Below are 22,490 nucleotides of genomic sequence, written 5' to 3' on the forward strand. Positions count from 1 at the left end.
GCCCTCCCTGCCCGCCCGAGCGCCCGCCACAGCCCGCAGTGCGCCCGAAGCTAGGGGTGGGGAGAGACTCGGGGGGAGGGGCGGAGCGGGCTTAACCAGGCCGCTCGACTGAGCCGAGGCCACCTCGCCGTCTGTCACTTAAATGATTGTCCTCCGCTCCGCTCGGTGCGGTCAGTACGGGCTGTTAACAGGCAGTTGCAATCAGTTTCCGAAAGGTCAGCCAAGGTCCTCCGGCTCTCGCAGACGGAAGGCATTACGAAACCGCTTTTGTATCTGCAGGCACTTTAGAAAAAGAGGCGAGGAGGGGCGCACTGCAGCGCCGCGGTGCTGCGAGCCCCGGGAGAGGGGCGGGAGCCGTGGGGCGGGGTAACTCCCCCCCGCCGCCTGCGGCCTCTACCCAGCAGCGGGGAAACCGCACGGCGAGTGACCCAGGCCCTCCCGGTTTCGATGGGGAAGCAGGAAGGAAGGGGGGGAGCAGGCGGGGAAGGAGGAATGGGAGGAAGTGGGAGAGGCGTCCTGGCTCCCCTCCTTGCCCGGCCTTCGGCCCACACCAGGACCCAGACCGGGGCGGGCGGCCTTGGGTGCCGCAAGATCCCGCTCGGACTCTCAGGGCCTCCTGTCTCTGGGAAGTGGGGCGGGGGAGGAGTTGGGGGGAAAAAGAGAGACCCTCGCAGAGCAAGCGAGTCCCCGCGCGGTGTCTGAAGACGCTGCTGCTGCAGCCGCTAGAAGTCGTCCATCAGCAACCAGTCCAACCTGCCAGTGATAATGTGCGATCAACACCAAATCACCCCCGCCAGGCGCGATCCATCATCGCTGCGCGCCGCGGGCCCGCGTGAAGCTGACTCGGGGCTGGGGGTTGGGGGGTGGGGAGCAGGAGGCTGTCGCCCAGCGCACTGGGACTCTCGGCGCACCTAGCTGCCCCTCCGGGAGGCCTGCATCCCGGCGTTCATAACTCTCCAAGTTCCCCAGCCGCAAAGCGCAGACCCGGTGGCTCCGCGTTCCCGGCACAGGTCACTTAAGAGCCCTCACGCCCTACCAGCCAGGTCACACCCTACAAAGCCGTCCCTTCCTCGGAGCTGCCCTGCCCGTCCCCTCCCCCTCCTTCGAGAAAGACTGGCTGGCGGGAAATTAATATTTAATATCGTGAAATTGATTAAAGGGCTGGAAGCCGGCGATGGGGTGGGGGGAAGGGTAGGGGCGTAATTAAAGATCTGAGAGTTGTGGCCGCTCCTCGTCTGCTCCAGCCGCACGCGGCCTTTGTGAGGCCGAGGCGGAGCCGCGCCGGGCTGAGCCCGGCGATCCCGGGGCGGTGGCCCGTGCTGCCCAGGATCCGGCCGGCGCCCGAGGGTGGAAGGCAGAGGCCGCACTGCGGGGGCAGGCTGTCCCGGAGGTGGCCAGTTAACCTTAGCACACCTGGGGCTGCGCGGACAGCCGCGCTTCCCTTGCCTGCCTGTATCATGGGCTCATCTCGGCTGCAGGAGCCTGAGGGTCGGGTGCTGCAGCTTTTCCCAGCTAGTTTGGCGCAGAAGGGTCTTCCCCGCCCGCCGGGGCGGGGGGTGGGGTGGACCCAGGAGGGTGCATCTCCCCTCCGATTCCAAGGTCCCCAGCGCTGCCTCACACTTCGGGACCCGCTCGGAAGCCGCCGCCCCAACCCTTGCCTGGGGTCTTCCGAGCCTCCCACGCAGCCCTTCGGGAGCAAGGAGTCAGGTCCATCCAGTTCTGTAACTGGGGGATCCTGAGGCCGCGGCTGCCCGGAGCTGCCGCTGGTTCTCTCTCGTCCAGGCCCCACCCCGGGCCGCTGACACCCGGGGCAGCTTAACTCGTTCAGCTGAACTGCAGATGGGGCCTGCCGCTCGAGGCGACGGTCTCCAGGGAGCCGTTACCGAACCAGTTCGGCCGGCGCCTGTCGTACCGTTTATGGTTACTGCGCCTCCCGGGAGGGGCACGGGGCTGGACAAGGCTGGAGGTGGGTGCCCCCGGGCCACCCGAGCTGGCGCTACTAGAGGAATTCGGTGGGTGCAAGGTCTGCGGTAACCCGTTGGCGCGGGCTACGGTTTAGAAATCAGATGGTTGGCTAGGTGGCAGGCTGGCTCCTGCAGGCCCGGCTCCAAAGGGCCGCTTTGAACTTTTTCTTGTACACGATTTATTTTTTTCGGTGAAGCGGTCTGTCTGAAAAGTATCAAGTGTGCAGAGGGGAGAAAACACAAACACAACAAGCAGGGTCCTTGGCCCCAATCAGCTGGGGGGGGGGGGCACGAGGGCCCACAGGCTCCAGGCCCGCTAGAAGGAAGGTCAGGACCAGGGAGGATTAGGCCCAGTCTTGGGTTTATTGCTGTACTTGAACAAAGCACCGGGGGCTGCCTAAACTGGGGCAAGAGAGAGGTAATTAATAGAGGGGCTGCAGAAGTAAAGAAAGGCTGGCGTGGCTGCTGCCTGGGTGGGTGAAGGAAGTGTTCTCCATGAGAATAACCAGCCGGTGCAAACATTATGCAGAACGACTTTATTTCACCAAAACAAAACAAAAAAGTTCACATTCAGCCTCTCATGCTGAGCTGATAAGCAACTTGCAAACTTTGGATGGAATCTTGAACCAGTGGGAGGTGTCAGGCTGCAGTTTACAAAGGGCAATGGGAAGCTTTTCCGGGTACTTCTCCGTTCTTACCATTGTGATTCTACCTGCTTCAGCTACTCCCTCGGGTGGCCCTTCTGACCTCCCCACCTGAGCCCAAGGTGAGATCACTCAGAATGGACAGTATTCATCAATGCCATTTCTGGTAAATTGGGCCTCAGGTTCTGGAGTGTCCTAGGAAGAAGGCAGCCTACACAGTGCGCATACTGATGTCAGTGCAAATGTGATGGGCGGCTCACATTCTGTAGCCTTTACTGGATTATATTATGGATTTCCCAACCGGATGTACCCCGTTTTCCCAGACATTCTTGATTTCAAGAGCTCTGGGCCCTGTATCTTAATCGGGCAGGATTCGCGACCTGCGGTCATGGGTATTGTGTAACTGTGCGTATTGTGTCCCATGCCTTAGCGGCCGAGCTGCCAGGATGGGAGGAAATGGCTTGGGGGTGAGGCCTGCACCCAGTGGTACCCACTGGTCCTCTGTCCACTGTGTCTAGTCTGACAGCCATCCTCCTCGCAGTCCTCATCTCAGCCAGGGCCTGTCCCTACCTCCCCCTATCAGGAATCCGGGGGAGTTGGGTGATAAAACATCCCTTTAGGAACCATCCAGGTAGGACGCAGGGCAGGGAGCTTGTCTGGGGAGGGGGCAGGACTGGGTCCTCAGGGGTCCCCGTAGGCCAAGCAGGAGCGGCCTCCCCGCTGGGGGCTCGGGCCGGGCGCGCCGGCTCCTGGGGGACTGCACCCGCCTCTCCCCCGGGCGCGGGCTGCACGCCGGCCGCCATCTTAGCCCGGGCGGCGCGGGCGGCGCTGCCCCCGGCGGTGGGACCGCAGAGCCGCAGGCCGGGCCGAGGCGGCCGCGCGGGCGTTCCCGGAGCGCCACGCCCGCTCCCTCCGGAGGCCCCTCCGCGCAGCGGGTCAAGGCTGACCCCTGGCCCGGGGCGGCCGCTCCTGGTCAAGGCGCGGCCTGTAGTCGCCCCTGGCCGCCACGCCAGAGCGGATTTTAATCTGGAGAAACGACCTCCGGTTCCCGGACTCCTGAATGGTCCACGCGTTATCACCTCTCCCGCGCCCAGCGGCCCGGCCGCGCATCCCGCAACTTGGGCTGTTCTCATCCCGGGGGGCGAGGCCTGCAGCACAGTCCCCGCCGTTCAAGGGGTCTCTAAGCCGCTTTCGGGGCAAGAGAGGATTTGAAAGTTACCTCTCTTTAAGGGATCTTGATTGGAGAAGACTGTCACTCTACTTGTCCGCTTTTTGACAGGCGTTTATGGAGAGCTTGCTAAGGGCAAGGCACTGGCTTAGTCCCTAGGGGAATCCAAAAGTACAAAAGTGAATTTTGTAAAAAGGCACCCCTGGCCCTCAGGTAATTTACAATCTAGGTGGGAAGGCAGACTTGTAAATGACTCACTAAACACAAATAAAAGGCAACAGTGAAATGAATGTAAACAAAGGGCATGAATCCTGCAGTAAATGGTCTGGGGAAGGGCCAATTAATTATTTTTAAAATAACCTTTACTTCTAAAAATGTAGAATCAGTTCTGGGAGGGGAAGGGAGGATAAAAATATGCTAACACTGAATAGTTCCAGGGTTCCAGGGAGTAACAGTCATCACTTCTGAAAGGTTGATGTTTAGGGAAAATGGTGAAAGTTTATTTAAACTAAGCAAAATACCAAGATTCAGAAACTTAGGATTCATTTCTCAGCTCCTGACATCAGCTGAGCTGTAGAGATGCAATTTTCCATCCAAATACAATACCACCACCTCCTACCTCCCCCGCTTTGAAATCGGTAAAACTCCCACCACACTTCATAAAAAGAAAAGTTTTAGAAAATAAAACTAAATGGAAGATTAGAAACTTCTAAAAAAGGTTTCAGACTTAAAGAAAATGGGAATGAAAAAAGAAACACACAAAACAAAAAAGATCAGCCTATTTGCAGATGGTCTCCAAGATGTGAACGCAGAAAACTGTCCCAAGATGATCTGTACAGAGGTTGGAGAGTGTGGGAAAATTAGTCATAGGTCAAAGAAAATTAAGCAAATAAAAAATGAGGCAATTATTAACTCCAGGAAAAAAAAATCGTACAAGAAAGGAAATGCAATCACTGAAGCTCATTTGCCTCATCAACAAACAATCTATATGTGGTCACAAAGTAAACACTGGATATGAATTTAATAAGAAATTATGATACAGTTCTATTGTGAGAGTGGGGGAGGGGAAATATGATGCAGAGAACTAAAATCCTCCTCTACCGTAGCAGGAGGTCAACAGATGATATTATTATTATGGATTATTTCAGAGAAGGCCACATCTATGTGTTACTTACAAATATGATGGTATCTACCAGAAGAAACCAGCAGAACAAGAGAGGGAGGTGCCCCCGGGGGACTGCTTTTTTGTACCAAGCCTTTACATACTATTTGGCTTCATAAACTTTGGGTAAACAGTCCTTTGTGAAAAATACAAATTAATTTTTTTAAATTAAAAACACACACTTATTTAGAAGAATAAAACTCTGAGAACTCTCAGCCACAATGATGTAACTAATGTTCTTTGAAAGTATCTTCCTTCAACATACTCAGCTCCAATTACCCAAAGTGTGGAAAGAAACAGGGAGGGAGGAGAATGGATTTGGAGCTCCTGGCCTGTACATTCCTAGTTATAAAGGAAGAGCAAATTTGCTGTTCTCAGGAGAGATGCCATTTCTGGCCTTACTGTGAAAATACCTTCCCAAATATTAATGCAATTCCACATACCCATACTGTCCACTATAGAAATGAACAAGAGTAAGCTTTCCAGGGCTAATTTAGAAGGCTTCCAAAGGCTTCCCCTAGGACCCTACTGCTGACACCAGAAAAATCCCTCTTTGGAGTTAACTTTGACTAGGAATTGCTTTCTCTGGATGATCCTCCACTTTTAAATGCAAATTGTTTTCGTCCATTACACATTAGTGTGAATTTCAGTTCACAGGTAACCAGTTAGGATGTCCAACTCTATGGCACCACCTGTTAGGGTCTTACACTCAAATGCCTACACCCACAACATAAAGGCCTGCAGTTAACAACATCCCTGAAAGGCTTCACATTCAAAAACAAAGAAAACATCCCCCCCTCAAATCCCACCTTGCTGGCTAAACAAGACACATAGGTAGAGTGACACCCCTGTCTTTTTTTAAAACGCCAAATAAAGCCTAGGAGGGATCTAGTAATTCAGTAGTTTATGAACACTGGACCCTGCAGATGAGAGGGGACAAAACAAAGAGCGAGTAACGGGCCTACTGCTCCAACCTGCTGGGCCAACACTGACTTGATCTGCAGCCTAAGGCTGGCCCGCTCTGCTCCCAAGATGCCCTTTTGACCCCCGTCCTGCCCTGTGTCACCATCTCTTTTCTTCTTGATCAGAGAGAAAATCTGTTTCTCCTCTGCCCTGAAAACAGAACTGCCACTAGCCTACTTGGTGACTTTGGGAGCATTGGAGAAAGGTGCCTCTGGGCCTGAATTCCAAGTCCTCACTCCCCGTCTTGGCTGGGAACCTTAGTGTAGTGCACAAACTACACAACCTGATGTGGTGACCCTGCTCGAGAAGCCAGCTTATTCCGGGGGCTACCCTGGAGGTTGCTCAATTCTGACCCGCAAGGTTCCTGCTGCATCTGGGTTTCTTTGGTTTCCAGCACAGCAGACCTGGTTTTCAGCCCTACAGACCCTAATCACCTGAAGAGAGGCTGGGGTGAACCAGCTGCATCCTGGGAAGTTGGGGTGAGGTCAGGAAAGGGGCAGGTAGGTCCCAGTTCACCCAGGAGTTCTCCACTAACTCTGGGACTTTGATGTTCACTGAGATCTTTTAAAAACATGAGCATCCTGCCCCAAAGCCTTGCTGAAAATGAAATCTTCATGAGCAAAAAGGAAAGCAGGCCAGAGGGTGCACATGCCTTTTGGAATTTCAAAAACGGGAAAATGATTAGATTTCAGATTTAGGGAATGTGTGTCACATTAAGGGAGCCAGAGAAAATAATAACTGCCAATTCCGAAGCAAAGCAAAATCGTGTTTTTCCACTACGTTGCTATCTCTGTCTCCTAGTCAAGCCACAATGAAATAGCAGATCAAATAGCAGATCAAAGGCAGAGGCAAATACAATTATGTTGCCTGTGAAACCCCTAGCATGAAATTAGAAGTCAAACTCTCCATTCAGGGGTTAGAGACAAGGATAATGGGAACCCGAGGCCCTAGAGATGTACCCAGCTCCTTTCAGTCACAACACTATCCATGCTGGATATTTAAAACCACACCTGGGGGTAGGGGACGAACAGTAAGTATTTGAATAATTTATTATTAGAGTAATGTATTATTTTTTCCACACTTTAGCAAATGCACTGACTACATTTCCAGCTCTGTACCACAGAAAGATATCTGTATGTTGAAAAAAAAAAAAGAGTGATTTGCAAGCAAATCGTGAAACTAATGTTGCCTGAAGCAATGAAGGGTTTACCACAGATCCCCCCAAGATGGCGGGTGAAGGATGGTGGTGGCCAGATTCCCAGTCCTGTCCTTTACCTGCTTTCCCTTTCAACACTGAAGGGCCTAAAACCCAGCTGATTCCACCAACCAATTCTTCCTCAGTTCTTCCCATACTTCACAAGCTCACAGAGAGAGCTGTCCTTTGATATCGTCTATTTTTCATAAAACCCATATTTGCTTTACGGCTCTATTTCTTTTACCCTGGCCTAATTTTAGCTCTCTGTCTCCCCCTCACCCCCCATATAATTTATACAGCCTCTTGAGGGTACAAGCTCCTATTATAACATAGACTATTCTGTTTAGAGCCAGTGCTAATTAGGCTTAGCTCTCAAGAGTGCCTGGCATGGCTTTCTTTCTTTCTTTTTTTTTTCTCAGTGTCCCTTCCCCTTGAATCTGAGTGGGCCTGCGACTCATGGTAGGCAGTAGAATATAGTAGAAATGACACCACATGATTTCTGAGGGTGGGTTGGAAGAGGTGATGCTGGCATGCTTGTTTTTGGAGCCCTGAGCTGCTGCTATGTAACTTCAAGTCCTACTACCCTTAAGCCACCATACTATGAGGAAGCCCAAGCCACACAGAGAGCCCTGTGCTTGTGCTGCAGAACACAGCTGAGGTCTCAGCCAGCAGCTGGACAGGCGGGGGAGGCAGCGTCCAGATGATTCCAGCTCCCGGAATTTCCACCAAATTCTGGACCCACTGAGTCCACAAGCAGAATTCAATTGCTTCTACACTAGCTCCCTTGCAGCTGACAAGCTCTGACCCTCACTTACCACAGTCAGTAGGGGAGGTCAGTTTTATAACATGTTGTGAAATCCATAGAAGAAGGCGAGCAGATTAAAAACAGAAGTGTGGAGAACAGGACATATTTCATCACAACCCAAATCCTCCACCTTGGATGACACAACGCCTTGTTCTTTATGGAATCCCTGGAGGACAGACGGTGACCTGTCTCCTCCTCAAATCTGATCTCACATTTCCCCGAAAGGATCTGGTTGAAAGGACCCCATTAATGTGTTGTTGCCTCCTGACCTACGCTGGCTGTACAAGGCAGCCAGTTCACGGGGCAGGAGAGCGGGACCGAACATTTCCACCGGCCTAGCTTTGCTCTCCCATCTTTCCTCCTCCCTCCCCTCCCCACCCCACATTTTCCTTGCCTCTTCTTGAAGGTTCTCATGTCGGGGAGGGGGTGGGGTGGAATACAGAAGAGGGATCAGCTTACTTCACTTTCTTCCCAATTCCTCCACAAACCCCACATCTTCTCATTCCCTGGCACCCAACTACCCCATTTGTGTCACAGTCCAGACAAATACGTTTCCATTCATGATACTCAGAGTCACATTTGCTTGGCCACACCCACAGAATCACCCAGCAGCACCCCTGGCCTCCCCCTCCCCCTCCCCCCTCTTTCTCCTCCCCTGAGGCAGGTACTCACAGGCCCCTGCTGCCCAGTCAGCCCACCGACCCTAACTTACAGCCTAGCCTGCCCTCCTGGGGAAATGCTGAGCTCAGGGGAGACCTGGGGAGGGGCTGCAAGACATCTGGAATGTGGAAGACTGAGGAGGGGAAGATGGAGGGGCCAGGTCCTAATCCCCATCCCCCAACACACACACCCAATAAGCACAGCAGCCAAGGAGCAGGAGAAAAGAACAAGTCGCCTGCAATGTGGAGAAAAATAGGCCACATTTTGCGTGGGGTGGGAAGGTGAGAGGTGAGGAGCTACTGAACAGGCCAGAATGGGCAGAGGAGCACCCAAGGGCCTGGGACCTACCCCTTCCCCAGAGCCTGAGTCCAAAGGCTGGCACGGCTCCCCGAGCTCACAGCTTTGGGGCTGCCTGCCTGCTGGACAGTGGAGTCCTGCAGCTCCAATTCACAGGGCTACTGCAACACACATTTTAGAAACAATTCTCTCTGCTGACCCAAATCTCAGGCCAGTGAGATGTGTGCCCAGCTAGGACCTTTCTTCGTATGCTTCAAACAATATCAGCCCCAACCCTTCCTCACTCCTTCAAGAACAAGGGTAAAACATTTATTAAAACCTTATTATTATTATTATTGATTAAAACCTTATTATTGCTTTACATGCAATTACTTCACCAAATCTTTCCCCAATCTGGTGATGCAGGCATTCTCATGCCCATTTCACAGATAAGGAAACTGAGGCTCAAAAAGGTTATATAACCCCTGGGGGCAGAGCTCCCATCTTAAGCCCAGATGTGTCTTGCTCCAGCGCTTTCCAACACACCTGTGATCTCCCAAACATTTTGATCACGTACTTTGTGCCAACCTGTGCCAGGCTTGCAAAGATAAATAAGACAGTTTCTGCCCTTGGGGAGTTTGAAGTCTAGTGGGGGAGACAGAAACACTGCAATACAGTAGGATAGGGGCTCTGAATGCGGGGTGGTCCAAGTACCGTGGAGCCCTTCTGAATATCTTGATCTGATCGTCATCACCCTTTCACTTCACTTCTACTTTCTTAGCCCCCCCCCCCCTTGGTTTCTTCTCACAAGGCCGCTCTTATCCTTCCTTAAGCACTAGCTGCTGGCTTCTCTTCCATGCCTGTTTCTTTTCTCCTATCAACGGAGTCCGTACTCACACACCTGGCAGGGATCCTGGCACCCTACTTGCCTGGAAAGGCTGCCTTGGTTGGGTAGATGTCCTTGGCTTCTGGGGCCCCTCTGGGAGGAGCGAGACCCTGTCTGCAACCCCAGGCTTCCTCAGGTGAGACATGGGCACAGGGGCCTGGACGTTGAGCAGGCTGGTAGGCCCTAGCAAGGCTTTTACTGAAGCCTGTTAAAGGGCTTTGGGCTTCCTCTGATGAAAGGCGCTTAAGTGCATCTGGTTTTGATTACAGGGGAGGAGAAAGCCAGGCGGTCTCTCGGGGGTTGGACCAGTCATCTGGCTCTGCCTTCCTCCGGGCAGAGCAGGCTGCTGGTGAGGCCAGGAGGCCAGGTGTGGGGGGCAGAGCAGGAAGCAGAGCTGGTACAAAACCCTCTAACTCTCTGAGGCTTCTGACCCCAGCCCCTGGCTCTGCCAGGCGGGACTCCCAGAAACAGCATGGTGGCTCAGAGATGTCAGGCTCCTTTGATAAAGTCAAGTTTAGAGTGGCTGCTGGCCACCCCTGACCAACAGCTCTTCACTGATTCCCACCCCCTCATCTCCAAAATAGCCTCCTAAGAACCCCTGACCCTCCAACAACCTTGCCGGCTGCTCCCTCAGACGAAGTTAAAATCGGCTTCTGCCTCAAGGGTTTCCGCAAGTGATGAAAACTAAGGAAATGCAGACTTTTAAAAGTTAAAAAAACCCTTAATGTTTTCTTTCTCCTTTTCAACTAGCCGGGTATCATTCCCCATAAAACAGACATCGTTAAGGATTCCACTTCACTGTAGCTGACAACTACGCTGAATTAAAGGAAGAGATTAGTATTATTTTAAAATAAGGTGGCTGTCCTGGACCATCACCAGGCAGTCCCAAAGCCACTCTCTGCCCCGCACCTGTCCCTGCGCGGGCCTCCACGTGGGCACAAAAAGCTCTTGGGGGATCGGATGGGTTAAACACAGTACGCGGTTCTAGAAACAAAAATGCATTTTCTTATTCCCGCCCTGATTTAATTCTGCTGCGTGTTATTATTGTCAAGTCTTTTCGCACCACCGTTTCTAAAAAGAAAACCCGTGGGTCTGCGCGGCCCTTCGCCGCCTGCTCGGCTTTTATTGTGCACGCAGCCTGGTCTGTCTGCGTGGATCCAGCACGTCGTGACCGCCTCGCAGGCGCGCACGGACACCCTCGGATTGGCATTTCGATAAGCTGGGCGCATTGTCTCAGCGGCGACACACACACACTCACGCACACACATAATAAAGGGCTTACAGACCCTGGCCAACCCTCCTCGCAACCCATAATTAGAGATGACCTATGCGAAAGGCAATTAAAATATGGTAATGATCGATGCGCTCGCCCCTTTTCAAATAAGAAAATACACAGGTGTTGGCTTCGGGAGGCTCCACCTGGCCCGTCCAGGAGGCCTCCTCCAGCTTATGAATGAACTCTTTCTCCCGGGAAGCTTCGACTCCCCGCTACCTACGCGAGCGCTGGCTCCCCTCCTCCCGTCCCCTCCCCTCCCCTCCCCCACCAGTGCTCAGGCAGCTTGGAGCTCGCAGGCGGCGGCGGGGCTTTGTCATCGGAACGCACACACAGACACGCACACGCGCGCACCCGGCCACCACGGGACCGCGGCAGCCGCTGCGCCGTGTGCTTCTTCGCTGCGCTCCCCTCCCCGCCCCCTCTTTTTAAGAGCTGCTCCAAATCCCTTCTTCCGTCTTTTATGTGTGCGGTCCTTTTAATCGAGGAGCTCGGGAAGCATTTTAGAGGGGGCTCCCGCGGGGCGCAAGACCGCAGGACTCAGGACGCGCGCGGAGAGGACGCGTGGGCAGCTGGGCTTTGTTCTGCCCCTTGCCGGGGTCCCGAGGGCGGAAAAGCCTCTGCCGCGCTGGGGCCCACCGGTGACTCGGCGGGCTAGCACTAGCACTTCCCCACCCCCACCAAAACTGGAACGTGAAATCCCCTCCGGAGTTCACTCCGGACTTGGTCCGGGTGGGGCGCATCGCCTTGGGGAGGGTCTCCTGGTCCACAAGTGGCTCTCCCCATATAGACAAATGTGCAGTGTCATTATGGTGGTTCCTGTTGCTCGAGGCCCCGGGGGTGCTCCCGCGGCGCGCGCGCACCCCACGTCTACACGGCCCGGAGAGCGAGAGGGGGGCCCAGGGGCTGAGACTCGCCGGGAGGCTGCCTGGAGGAGACGCCGTGTCGGGCTCTCCCGCACCTCCCGGCTGCCTTCCGGGACCGCGAGCACAGAGCCAGGGCGGCCTCTCGCCTTTCATTACCGGGCCTACGAAAGCAGCAGCCCAGGCAAATATGTAGCTATTAAAATTAATCGCCCTGCGTTGTCAGCTGAACATAATGCAAATTATTTATGGGCTGTCTGCGCAATATTTATCATCGTGCAGGCTCCGGGCGCTTCGTTCCTCCCGGCCTCCCCCGCCCGCTCCGGCCCGCGCAGGGCGAAGCGGCGCGCAGGCTGCGGCGGCCAGAGGGCTCTGGGCACCCAAATGGGGTTCCGAGGGCGAGGCCGCGCACCAGGCTGCCTTCCAGGCCAAGAGACTCACTTTGGTTTCTGACACTCATTCCACATTTGTTGGAGGCCTACTACGTGCAAAATTAAGAGGTCTGCGAAATTAGGGGGGAGTGGGAAAAAAAATTGGAGAAACTGGAACAAAGAGACAAGCTCGGGCCGGAGGGGCGATGCAGGCGGAGGCTTCTCGGCTGCCCAAGTGAATTTTCTGAGACCCAAGTCTGTACTCCAACTCGGGAAACCCACGTTTGCCGAAGCTGGATTCGCACTCAGGGAAGGTGGTGCCCGACAGATTCGAGTACAACGCTGTCGACTGGAACAGGAATTTGGTGTCCTTCGAGCCTCAAAACTTGTTTGCAGATCGCAGATAACACATTAACTGCTAATTGTCGAAATCGGCCAACCATTTAGTTTATCACTGCTGGGGGCCCCTTGGTATTCGCTGCACTTTTTATATGTAAAAACAGCCTTGGTACCTCCTAAACGGCTTTTGTGTGGCTTTTGTTTCTCTTTCAAATACGGTGTTTTAAAAAACAGCAGCAACACGCCACCCCACCCCCTCTCCAACCAAGCCTTCCCGTTTAAAAAAAAAAAAAAACCCAGGAGGAGAAATAATCTATAGGACAATCCCCCCCTACTGGTCGGCGCTGGCGTTAGGGCTTTTTACGCAGATCGAGTCGCCCTGGCCTGCAGAGGTAAACAGGCTTTCTGCACCGTTGCTAATTGAATCACAAGGGGAAGAACGGCGGCTGCGGGCGGGGGAGGCCTCGGGATCTGGGCCGGGTGCCAGGGAGGGGAGGGCGCAGCACGAGGGGCATTGGGGTGGCGGCGAGTAGACCCTGCCCGGAGGCCTCGGGGCCTGGCCGGGGAGAGAAAGGTCGGTGGGCGGTCCAGCCAGAGGCCCCCGCTTGCAGTCTTCGAGGCTGAGCGAATGCGCAGCCTGGGCCTCTATCCCCAGCGCGCCTGGGCGCCACCTGGGGCCGGTCACGCTGCGTGAGTCCATCTGCGGGGAAGGAGGTCACCTGGCGCCCCCTCCCACACACAGTTTTAGCAGTTCTGGGCCTTCAGGACGCAGAGGCAGGCCTAGGTCTTTCTTATGTTCATTTTAAGCAAATTATTGCCCTTCGTCACTGTCCCCACCCTAAACGCCAGTCACCTCGCCCTTAGCTGATCAAGCCCGAGTCAGGGCCTACTTCCGGGCTTCTGGGGGGTGGCGTGGCTATCTATAGCATCTGCTCTCCAGACTAAGAGAAGGATACGGGAGCCAGAAAGCTACTCAGAATTTATATTCTTCATCCCGTTTTCGTCTCCTTAAAATGTGATTTGACCCAATTTAGAGGTCTTTTTTCTTTCCATTTAACCCCACTTTTGACAGAGATTTTTCTTAGAGCATTCCAAAGATTCTCCCATTACCTCAGAAACTTAATTTGAAGTGATGTAAATGAAAAGGATGTTCAAAATCTTAAACAGCTTTTGGATTCCCTTTATCTGTACATTCCTGCATGGATTTGAGGAAGAGCTGGTTTTTACTTTGTTTTGGTTTTTAATCAGCAAATCACTGTGTTTTCTAGAGTAAGAGAGATTGAACATTAGTCACAGTGATGTGCAGGGGGTCAGGCCCCGTTTACAAAGTGCTTTAAGACTTTGGTTCTCAGAATCCCACCTGAGAGGGGCAGGATGAGTGTTACTGTTGCCATTTACAGATAAGGAGACAGACTCCCCCCCACCAAGTTTCAGGAATCTAGTCTTCCTCATTGAACTGGGGCCAGAAGCCAGCTGAAACCTGCCAGCTCCTGCCTGCATCCACCCTCCTCCAGATCAATGTCATATAGCAAATGCTGCATCCTTTTCTGAGATGTGTCTACTGAGACCCCAGCCACCCTCTGGGTTGAAGCAGCCCCGACGGCCCACATTTTAGGCACCTCTTTCCACAGCCTGCAAACCGCACGGGATAGTCTCTTACAACCGTCTGTTTACTCACTTCCCTCCACCGGGTCAATTCCGACTCCAGGCCCGGGAGGACAATTTTAAAGTGTTTCTGCAGACAGACCCTCTGGCCGCGCCGGAAGTGTTTTATGGACCTGTGAGCCGAGTTAATCCCAGGAGGGGCGGCAGGATTAGTCCCTGGTGTGGGTGGGGGATTCCTGTATTAAACTTTAATCCCCACGGGAGGAGAAGAGATGGGGGACGGGTGGCTACGGCAATGTGTGCCCCCCCCCATTAAACTCCCAGATCTGGGCCGAGGCGGATGGAAACTGAGGTATGCGGCTATCCCAAAGCCTCGATCCTCGGCAAGGCGGGGTGCAAGGGGGGAGGGCGCCCTGCGCAGACGCACCCTGGGAAACCAGTGAGGACATCGAGGGCGAGTGGAGAGCGCAGTAGTGTGCTTTTTTCCCCCCCAGGTTTTATCCTTCCCTCCCTGGCAAGGAGGAGAGCCGCAACCCGGAGAGGGAGCCGGAAAGAAGCACTTAATCACCGGCGTCTCGCTGCTCGTCACGCGAAGATGGCAGCGGCTCCCCTGGGTTTCAAGGTTCCGGGAAAGGCGTGTGTTCTGCCTTAGGCGCGCGGGCTGCTGCGCTCCCTCCCTCGGCTCGGCAGCCGGCCGGGGTCTCGGAGCCTCTCTCAATGCCCGTAAGTGCGGGTAGGCCAGCCTGCCGCCAGGCTAGCCTGTCCCTCCTCGGGCCCGGCGGTGGCTAGGGTAGCGGGGGCCCGTGGGTCTTCGCGAGCTAAAAGTAAAGGCTCGAGGATGTGAGATGGGGAGCTGATCGCCCAGCCGCCTCCGATCACAACAGCCCCCGCCCCAAGACACACAGGGCCACACTCTGGCCCGGGCACGCAGGGCGTCAAGCTGCGGCCAATACAAGACATGCAGGGTAGACTCCCAGTAGCGGTGGCCCGAGACCCGGCCAGCCTTCGCGGAGAGGGGATTTATCGTCACCGCCACCCACGCGTAGGCCCCACTGTGTAGCCTTCCCCTTTGACCCCCCCCCGGCCATCATGAAACACAGAGCGCACAGGTCCCCCCCAGCCGCTTCCCGGGGGAGTTGGGGATCCCCAGGCCTGGCTGCACGTCCCAGGGGTGCCAGCGTGTGCACGGACCCTGGGGAGGAGCAGGGCAGCGCGGCCCCTCCACCCTGAATCTTCCCCCGTGCAGCACACAACCGCCACGGGCTTCCGAAGCGCCGGAGAGGGGAGGAGGAAGGGAAGGCGGAGGCCCGGGAGGCGGGCTGCGCGCTTGAGACGTGTGTGTGTGTGTGTGTGTGTGTACACACGCGCAGGCGCGCGCGCCCGGAAAGGGGGACGAGTGTTTGGGGGAGGCAGGGTGAGTGTGAGCAACCCGGAACCAGCCGTCCCAATCGGGACTTGCCTAGCTGGCCTCTCCAGCCCCCGGCCGTGAGGCTGCGTGCCCAGGGCTGGCGGCTCAAGCGGAGGGGAGCCAGGAGGTGCGGAAGGCGCTGCCGGGCGTCCGGCCAGCTCCGCGAGAGGAGCCCGGCGGCGCGCCCGGAGCCCAGGGACCGGCGTGACCCAGCCGCCCCCGCAGGCGGTAGTTTAGCTCCGCCTCCCGGGACCACTGACTCTCGGCGATAAGGAGTTCCTCGGCAATCGGCTGTCCCCAGTCCCCAGTCACCTCCGGCGGACGTGACCGCCGGATGCTATGTGGCGAGGTGGGGCCAGGGGCCTTTGCACTGCCTTCCCTGGTCCCTTCTCCGCCGCGGAGCCACAATAACGTGCAAAATAAGAGCCAAATGTCAGGCTTCCTCATCTCTTCCCATAACCCTTTGGAAGGTGGGGGGTCCAACACCCCCCAAACAGCTCACCTTCACTACACAACACGGGGGGGGGGCAGCACAGCCCTACATTCCTCAGTCGGGGGCGATCCTGGCCATAGCCCAAACTGTGCGACAAAGCCGCTTAACAGTTCTGGGCCTCAGTGTCCTTATCTGTAAAATGATACCAATAACGTGTCTAACTCACGGGGTTGTTTTCAGGATAAGAGTTAATATATAAAGTGCACAGAACTCTGCCTGGCATACAGTGCTACAATGTTTGTTGTTAGGATTTGGTACCCTCTTACCAGGTTGAAGCGGCTGAAGGCAGGGTTTGCACAGGGTAGAAAGGGCACTGCTGCCCACAAAAGTTAAGAAGACAAAATGGGCTCAAACTGTCTCCACTAGATTTTCCCTTAAAGACCCTCATGTGTGGTAGGGATGGAAGGGGGAACTTTGCTTTAATGGTGCTCATTTAGACTGGATTAATGGGAAGCTCCTGCTAGGGCTCAGGCACAATTACCCACCCTCTCCCTGAGGCCTTGGGCGAACAGCACTGGTTTAGAGGACGTTCGGTAGACTCTTCCAGGACACCCTTTCTGATGGCTCAAGGCCACCTCCTATAAATCAGTTCTTAGAGGCGCTGGGCAAAAGCCACATCCTCTGGGGATATAAGTTAGCCAGATTTTAACACTGGTCCAGAGCTGGCAGGCGGCAGGCCCCAGTCCCTGGGCTGCTGGTGAGTCTCATTTTAGGGACTCACAAATGCACCACTATTTACGTACATAGAATGGGTCAGATTTCTAATTTCCTTTGAAATGGGGTCTCCTGCGCGATGGGGCGGAGGTGGGGCAAAGAAGCGCCCCGAGGAGGCCTCGGCGCCACTCACTCCCCGCCTGGCCTCTCCCAGGTCACTCATAATTCATTAGGTGGGACAGCCTTTTCCTTTTCAAAGACAACGCAAATGGCCTTTCCCTTACGTGGCTGCCGGCGTTCGCCTAATCACTGAAATGTGCTGGCGGTGCGCTCTCGCTCTTGCAGTTGATCCTTATCGGAACTGTGCGTGCCAGGCGGCCAGCCCCGCGAAAGACAAAGACGCGGGTGCCTCCTGGGTTTGCTCCCGAAGCCTCAGGGTCACCTCCGGGGCTTCCCCTTCACAGCCTCTGGCTCCCAAGCCGCTGCCGGCCAGCCTCCGGAACAAACCCGCAGCCCTAAGTCAGAATTCCAGTTCTCGAGCGCCACCCGGAGCGTTCACTTTTCCCCTCCTCCGAGGCCGCGTGGTGCGCGACTGAGAGTCCGAGGGCGGCGGCGGCAGACGTTTGGGGCCGGGGGCCGGGGGCCGGGGGCGGGGACTCCCCGGCACCCAGCAGCACGAACGCAGGTTAAAGAAAAAGGCAAGAGAAAAATGTGGGCTTATAAAAGCCAAAACCCAGGACCATCTAGTCTGAAGTACAAACAACCTCAGGAGGGAGTTTGCAAGGAGCAAGCAACCCCCATATAGAAACTACAACTAAACGAAATCCCCGTTTAGAGTTATAGTAAGAGTCCTCGAAGGTGGAGTGCACAGGGGACCGCGGTTTCTTAGGACACACACGGGCTGTGCTAAGATACATCATGCTCAGGCCGGCACCTCCTGCACACACGTTTAATAGCAGGCAGAGAGCGGAGTTTCATCTACAGATCAACTAGTTCTCACAGTATTTATAACTGACTCAACGTTTACTTGATTTTTTTAAAAAAGATTTATCTTGCTTGAAAGATACATGAACAACCTGTATTTAGATGGGCTAAGTTCTCTCAGCTGTCTGCCCATGTTTGTCTGGTCTCTCTAAGAATCCACGTTTTCTAGCCCGGGAAGGGGCAGGCTCCTCCTTCGGCGGTTTCCTGGCTTGGCGCCCATCCTCCCCAAGCACCGGGAACGGAGACGGCCGCATTAATACTCGCGGGCAGCCTGTTCTGACCTATACTGTCATTTTTTCCATCGGTCAGAATCGGGCTTGGGGCGGGGAGGTGTTCTCCTCCGAGGGGCTCTGCACGGATCATTGGGTTTTCCCCGGCGAACTTAACACGGAGGCAAAAGGGGCAGATGGAAACCAGGCCTCGGCTGGCCGGGCGCGCGTAAGCGCCGCACTCGGCAGCTCGACGCAAAGCCAGGGCTGGATTTTCGCAGCCTGGGCCCGGCGGCCTCCCAGCGCCGGCGCGATCCTCTCTCCCTCGGGCTGAGCAAACGTGCTCTCCAAATTCCGCCCTGGAGACAGCAGCTGTGCGGCGCAGGGGGGGTGGGGTGGGGTGGGGTGGGGAATAACCCGCAACTTTTCCAACAGAAAGTGTATGCGCACAGGAGAGGTGAAGGCCCACCCGATTCTGTGCACGTACCGACACAGCATCTAATCAGTGTCACTGCCAGGAATACGCTTCCGCGGCGGGCGACACCCCGGCCCCCGCCAACCTGCAGGAGGGAGGGGGGGATGCAAATGGCGTCTCGCGTCGTCCCAGACTCTGCACAGCTCCCGCTGCCGAGACTCCGAGCAGACGTCGCAGCGGGCCAAGCGCCGCCACTCTGGGGACGCGAACACGCTGGCGGCCCGCGCCCCTCTCCTGCGACCTGGTCGCGGGAAAACAAACTAGCACCGCTCCCCGGGCCGAGGCCATTCCCCCGCCCCCACCGCCGGAAGAGCTGCCCTTCCCCGATGGGAGGGGGGCGGGAAACTTTGCGAGACGACTGTTCCGCGCCTTTCTCGCGTGGCGTCGGAGAGGAACTTGGGTGGGTTTCCCGTCCGAGGCCTGACCACACCCTCCCACTTTTCTAGGCCTCGGACCTCAACCTCGTGGACTACGGAGCGGAGAGGGACACTTCGGGCCACTCGGAGGGTGGCACCGAAGTCAGGCGTCCCCAAGGGCTCTGGCGGATGGCCAAGTTTGTGTTCTTTCCATCCCACGCCGGAGTAGCGCTCGCTACTTTGGGGAAGCTTCAGACTCCTCAACCCCGGCCACGAGGCCACCCCTGTCTTTAAGGTAGGGCCAATGGTCTCTCTACAGCACCCTCTCCCGCTCTGCGGTCCCCGCACCGCTCCCACAGCCCCGGGGAGTCCCCACAGATGGCCCGCGCCTTCCCTCGCCCGCTCTTCCGGGGGAGGGGGAGGCGTGTGGGTCGTGTGCACCACGACTCCGGCGTGCACTACGACTCCGGCCCGCACCCTCCGCGGAGGCACCTCCGCAGCCTGCCCCGCCCGGAGTCGGCCTGCGGGATGCAGCCTTCCCCGCGCGTAATGGGGCACCCCTGGGACGCAGGCAGGGATGGCGGTTCCGGTCGTTCCGGGATTTGCGTGCAAGAAGACAACAAGGCCGGCGACTACAGGAGCGGCGCCTCCATTCTCGGGGTTGAGACGCCCGCGCAGTCTCCGCGTCAGTCCCGCTATCGCCACTCTTGCCTGGGGGGCCCGCTTCCGTACCCCGTGCCACCCCCCCCCAGCAATCCCTCGTCCTGCCCGTGCGGCACCACGCAGAGCTCCGAGCACGCTGGCTCCCACCCCAGCCCCTCCATAACTCGCGCACCTCCCTCGCCCCGGGCTCGGGGCACCACTCGCTCTCAGCGTCCGGAGTACGCCGGTTCCACCCTCGGCTGCGAAAGCCGCCGCCCCGTGCCACCCCCGCCCGGCCCGGCCCGGCCCGGCCCGGCCCTTGTCCCAGCCCGGCTCCCCCGCCAGCTGCGCCGCCACTGCCGCACGTGACCCGCCCCCGTCGCGGCTTCCGCCTATCTGCCTGTTCCGGAGCACAAACAATTTCTGCTCTGACGCGGGGTCTCTCGGGCCCCGGCGTCCTCTCCTCCTTGCCTCCCCCCCCTTCCGGGTACGAGAACTCAAAACAACTCGCTGACCTTCGGGCCGACCAGCTCCGGCTTCCACCGACTCCGGCATTCTGTTCAAACCCGGCAGCGGCGGCTTCTAAGATTTCACTCCGCGCTGGGCTGGGGGGAGGGGGTGATTCCTCCGGGAGGGGGTGTCTCAGATCGAAAGAGCCACTTCACGCTCATTCCTCTCCTCCCAAGTGAGTTTTTAGACTGTCCAGAGGCCCTGGGGAAAGCCGCACGCAAAGAAAGCCACCCCCCCCACTCCCACCCCAACGCGCGCGCGCGCGCGCGCGCACACACACACACACACGCACACACACACACACACACGCCGCCTTGACTGGTGCCTGACCTGATTTCCAGGGTCACGGCCCAGCGGCGGAGGGCCTGGACAGCCTCCGAAATACCACGGAGCGGTGGAGTGCGGCACGGATCAGAGCTGGGGTGGGGTGGAGGGATTGCGCTTAATAGTAATAGTAACTGCCACTTCTGCGTTGTGCCGAGTACTTTACAAGCCCTTGAACTTTACGGATCAGGAAACTGAGGCGTAGAGAAAGGTCAGTTAATTGACTATCAGTCACCCAGCAAGCTAAATGACTTAGTAGGAATTTGAACCCAGGTGTCCCAGAGTCCGGGGTGGTTAAACATTATGCTAGTGTTCACCTTGGAATCAAAAGTACAGACCCATCTACAGAACTTAGTGTTCACTTGAGGGCTACATATTTTCCACGTTGCATTGTGACTGGCACCCAGTAGGCCTTAATAAATAATGGTGAAATGAATGGGTGTCCGAATAAATGATTGACAGAATCGCTGATGGCAAGTGATTTTAGAGAAAACGGCCCCAACCACTGCTCCTTCTAAGAGGACTGTTTTACCTTAATAAAATCTCTAGCTGTTTTGTGACTGTTTGCAGATAACAGGAAACTCTTATTCAAAAATATATTAACCTCCCACCCCTCCCCCCAGCCAATCAGCCTGGCAGCGTTTGAACTTGCTAGGGCACATACCCAAAGCAGCTTTTACTTGATCTCAGCCATTTTCCCTACCCTGTTCCTTCTCCGTAGGCTTCTGCTCAGGGTCAGGCAGCCTGGAGCTGCATTTGAAGTGATTCTGAACATATCACAGGAAAGGAGTATACACCCACCAAACATGGCTCATTGGCTTCCCTTCCACAGGCTGGTGGTGGTGGTGTTGGCGTGGGGGGAGCGTGACTTGCAGCTCAGTGGTTATCTTTTAATTCACAGACCACATAAGGAACACCCTGATCCGTGCATCTGTGCAGCTTGTTCCAGAGTCCCAGCCCTCACCAGCTGTGAGGTCACATCTCTTGGAAGGCAGTCATCTACCTCAACCAACAGCTCCGAGATGCTGGGCAGCGGGACCATATCTGCCATTTGGAGAGCTGCTGCTGGTGCTCTGGGCTGTCCTGCTCCTTCCGGTAGCCAAAGAGAGGATGCGATTTTTAAAAATTCATATATTCAGGTAATCCATATTGTCATCCGCCGTCTCCTCCCCCCACCACCACCCGTTTTCTAAACCTAACCAGTTGTTCCTTCTGTGTCACTAATTGGGCAGCCTGAAATGAGGACAAATTTCATTTCCGGTTACCTGAAAGTAAACTTTCTCCCTTCCAGTTTGATTCCTCCAACATCTGTTGAATGCCTCTGTGGTGTAAGTCACTATATTAGGCAGAACATGGAGGAGGAAAATGGCTAGTCTCTGTTTCTGATTAGTGATATAGTCTGTCCTCCCTCTCTCTCTCTACCCCTCCCATCCTCCCTCCCTTCCTTCTTTGTCTTTCTCTCTGACAGTTGTCTATTTTGGCTCATGTTCCTATGATAATTAACCAAGAAATGAAAGCGTTTATTTTCTAAGTAACAACCCAATATTGATTAGAAGGCTGGGGTTTCAGCCGCCTCTTTTACAGTCTGGTCTGGAGTGACCAGCCGGACCCTGTGACCTCAGCTTGTGGCCAGCCCAGGTTGGAAACATCAAGTGATTTCCAAGGAGGCCACAGGCCTCAATCCTACGTGGCCGGATCGTAGCTGAGCACAGTCTTGCCGAAATTCACTTACTCCTCGTGCAGGGGGAACTGGTGACAAGTGATGCTGAACCAGAGGTTCAGGATGCTAATATGATTTATTATCTGTGTACAGCCTGGGGAGGAGAAAAGGCTCATAAAAGTGTTCTAGGCTGGTCATTCTGAATGTGAGCATTTATTTATCTGCAAAGCTGCCGAATGTCCCTGCAGGAAGTCGCGGGCGCAGCAACCCCTGACTGCACAGACAAAAGTCTCCCCTTTACACAGGGCTGCTTTTATTGTTTCCAACAGCTTTGTGCTTTCCCTGGGGGAAGAGGAGAGTCACAGAGCGAGTTTTCTTCCTCTTTTCTCACGCTGCAGAGGAAGTGATGTTGTGGAAACAGGGGCATTAACTTGGCCTGCAAACCACATCAGAGCCAGAGTTGGGAAAAGCTCGGAGCAGGGTGGCATTCCTATGGTTTTCGTCCTCCAGGTCCCCAAAAACCCAGCCTGGGTCTGAGCATGGGGATGACGGGCACTCACAGGTGGCACAAAGCAAGAGAAGTCGTACTTGGGAATCATTC

The 22,490-nt window shown here is 55.6% G+C and overlaps 1 protein-coding gene and 1 long non-coding RNA gene across 2 annotated transcripts in view; one reads left to right on the forward strand and one right to left on the reverse strand.

Annotated features, from left to right (window-relative positions):
• BCOR (BCL6 corepressor) overlaps positions 1-20,137 on the reverse strand; it is a 113,888-nt gene extending 93,751 nt beyond the window's left edge. Inside the window, exon 1 of the mRNA XM_059909847.1 lies at positions 19,911-20,137. The gene's annotated coding sequence lies outside the window, so the exon portion shown is untranslated. The remainder of the gene's footprint in view (positions 1-19,910) is intronic.
• The window catches only part of LOC132356805 (uncharacterized), a 71,626-nt gene continuing 67,758 nt past the window's right edge, over positions 18,623-22,490 (forward strand). The window contains exons 1-2 of the long non-coding RNA XR_009500078.1: positions 18,623-19,048; positions 21,131-21,368. This is a non-coding gene — a long non-coding RNA (uncharacterized LOC132356805). The remainder of the gene's footprint in view (positions 19,049-21,130; positions 21,369-22,490) is intronic.

This window comes from Balaenoptera ricei, chromosome X (genome assembly GCF_028023285.1).
Source record: "Balaenoptera ricei isolate mBalRic1 chromosome X, mBalRic1.hap2, whole genome shotgun sequence".
NCBI lineage: Eukaryota > Metazoa > Chordata > Mammalia > Artiodactyla > Balaenopteridae > Balaenoptera > Balaenoptera ricei.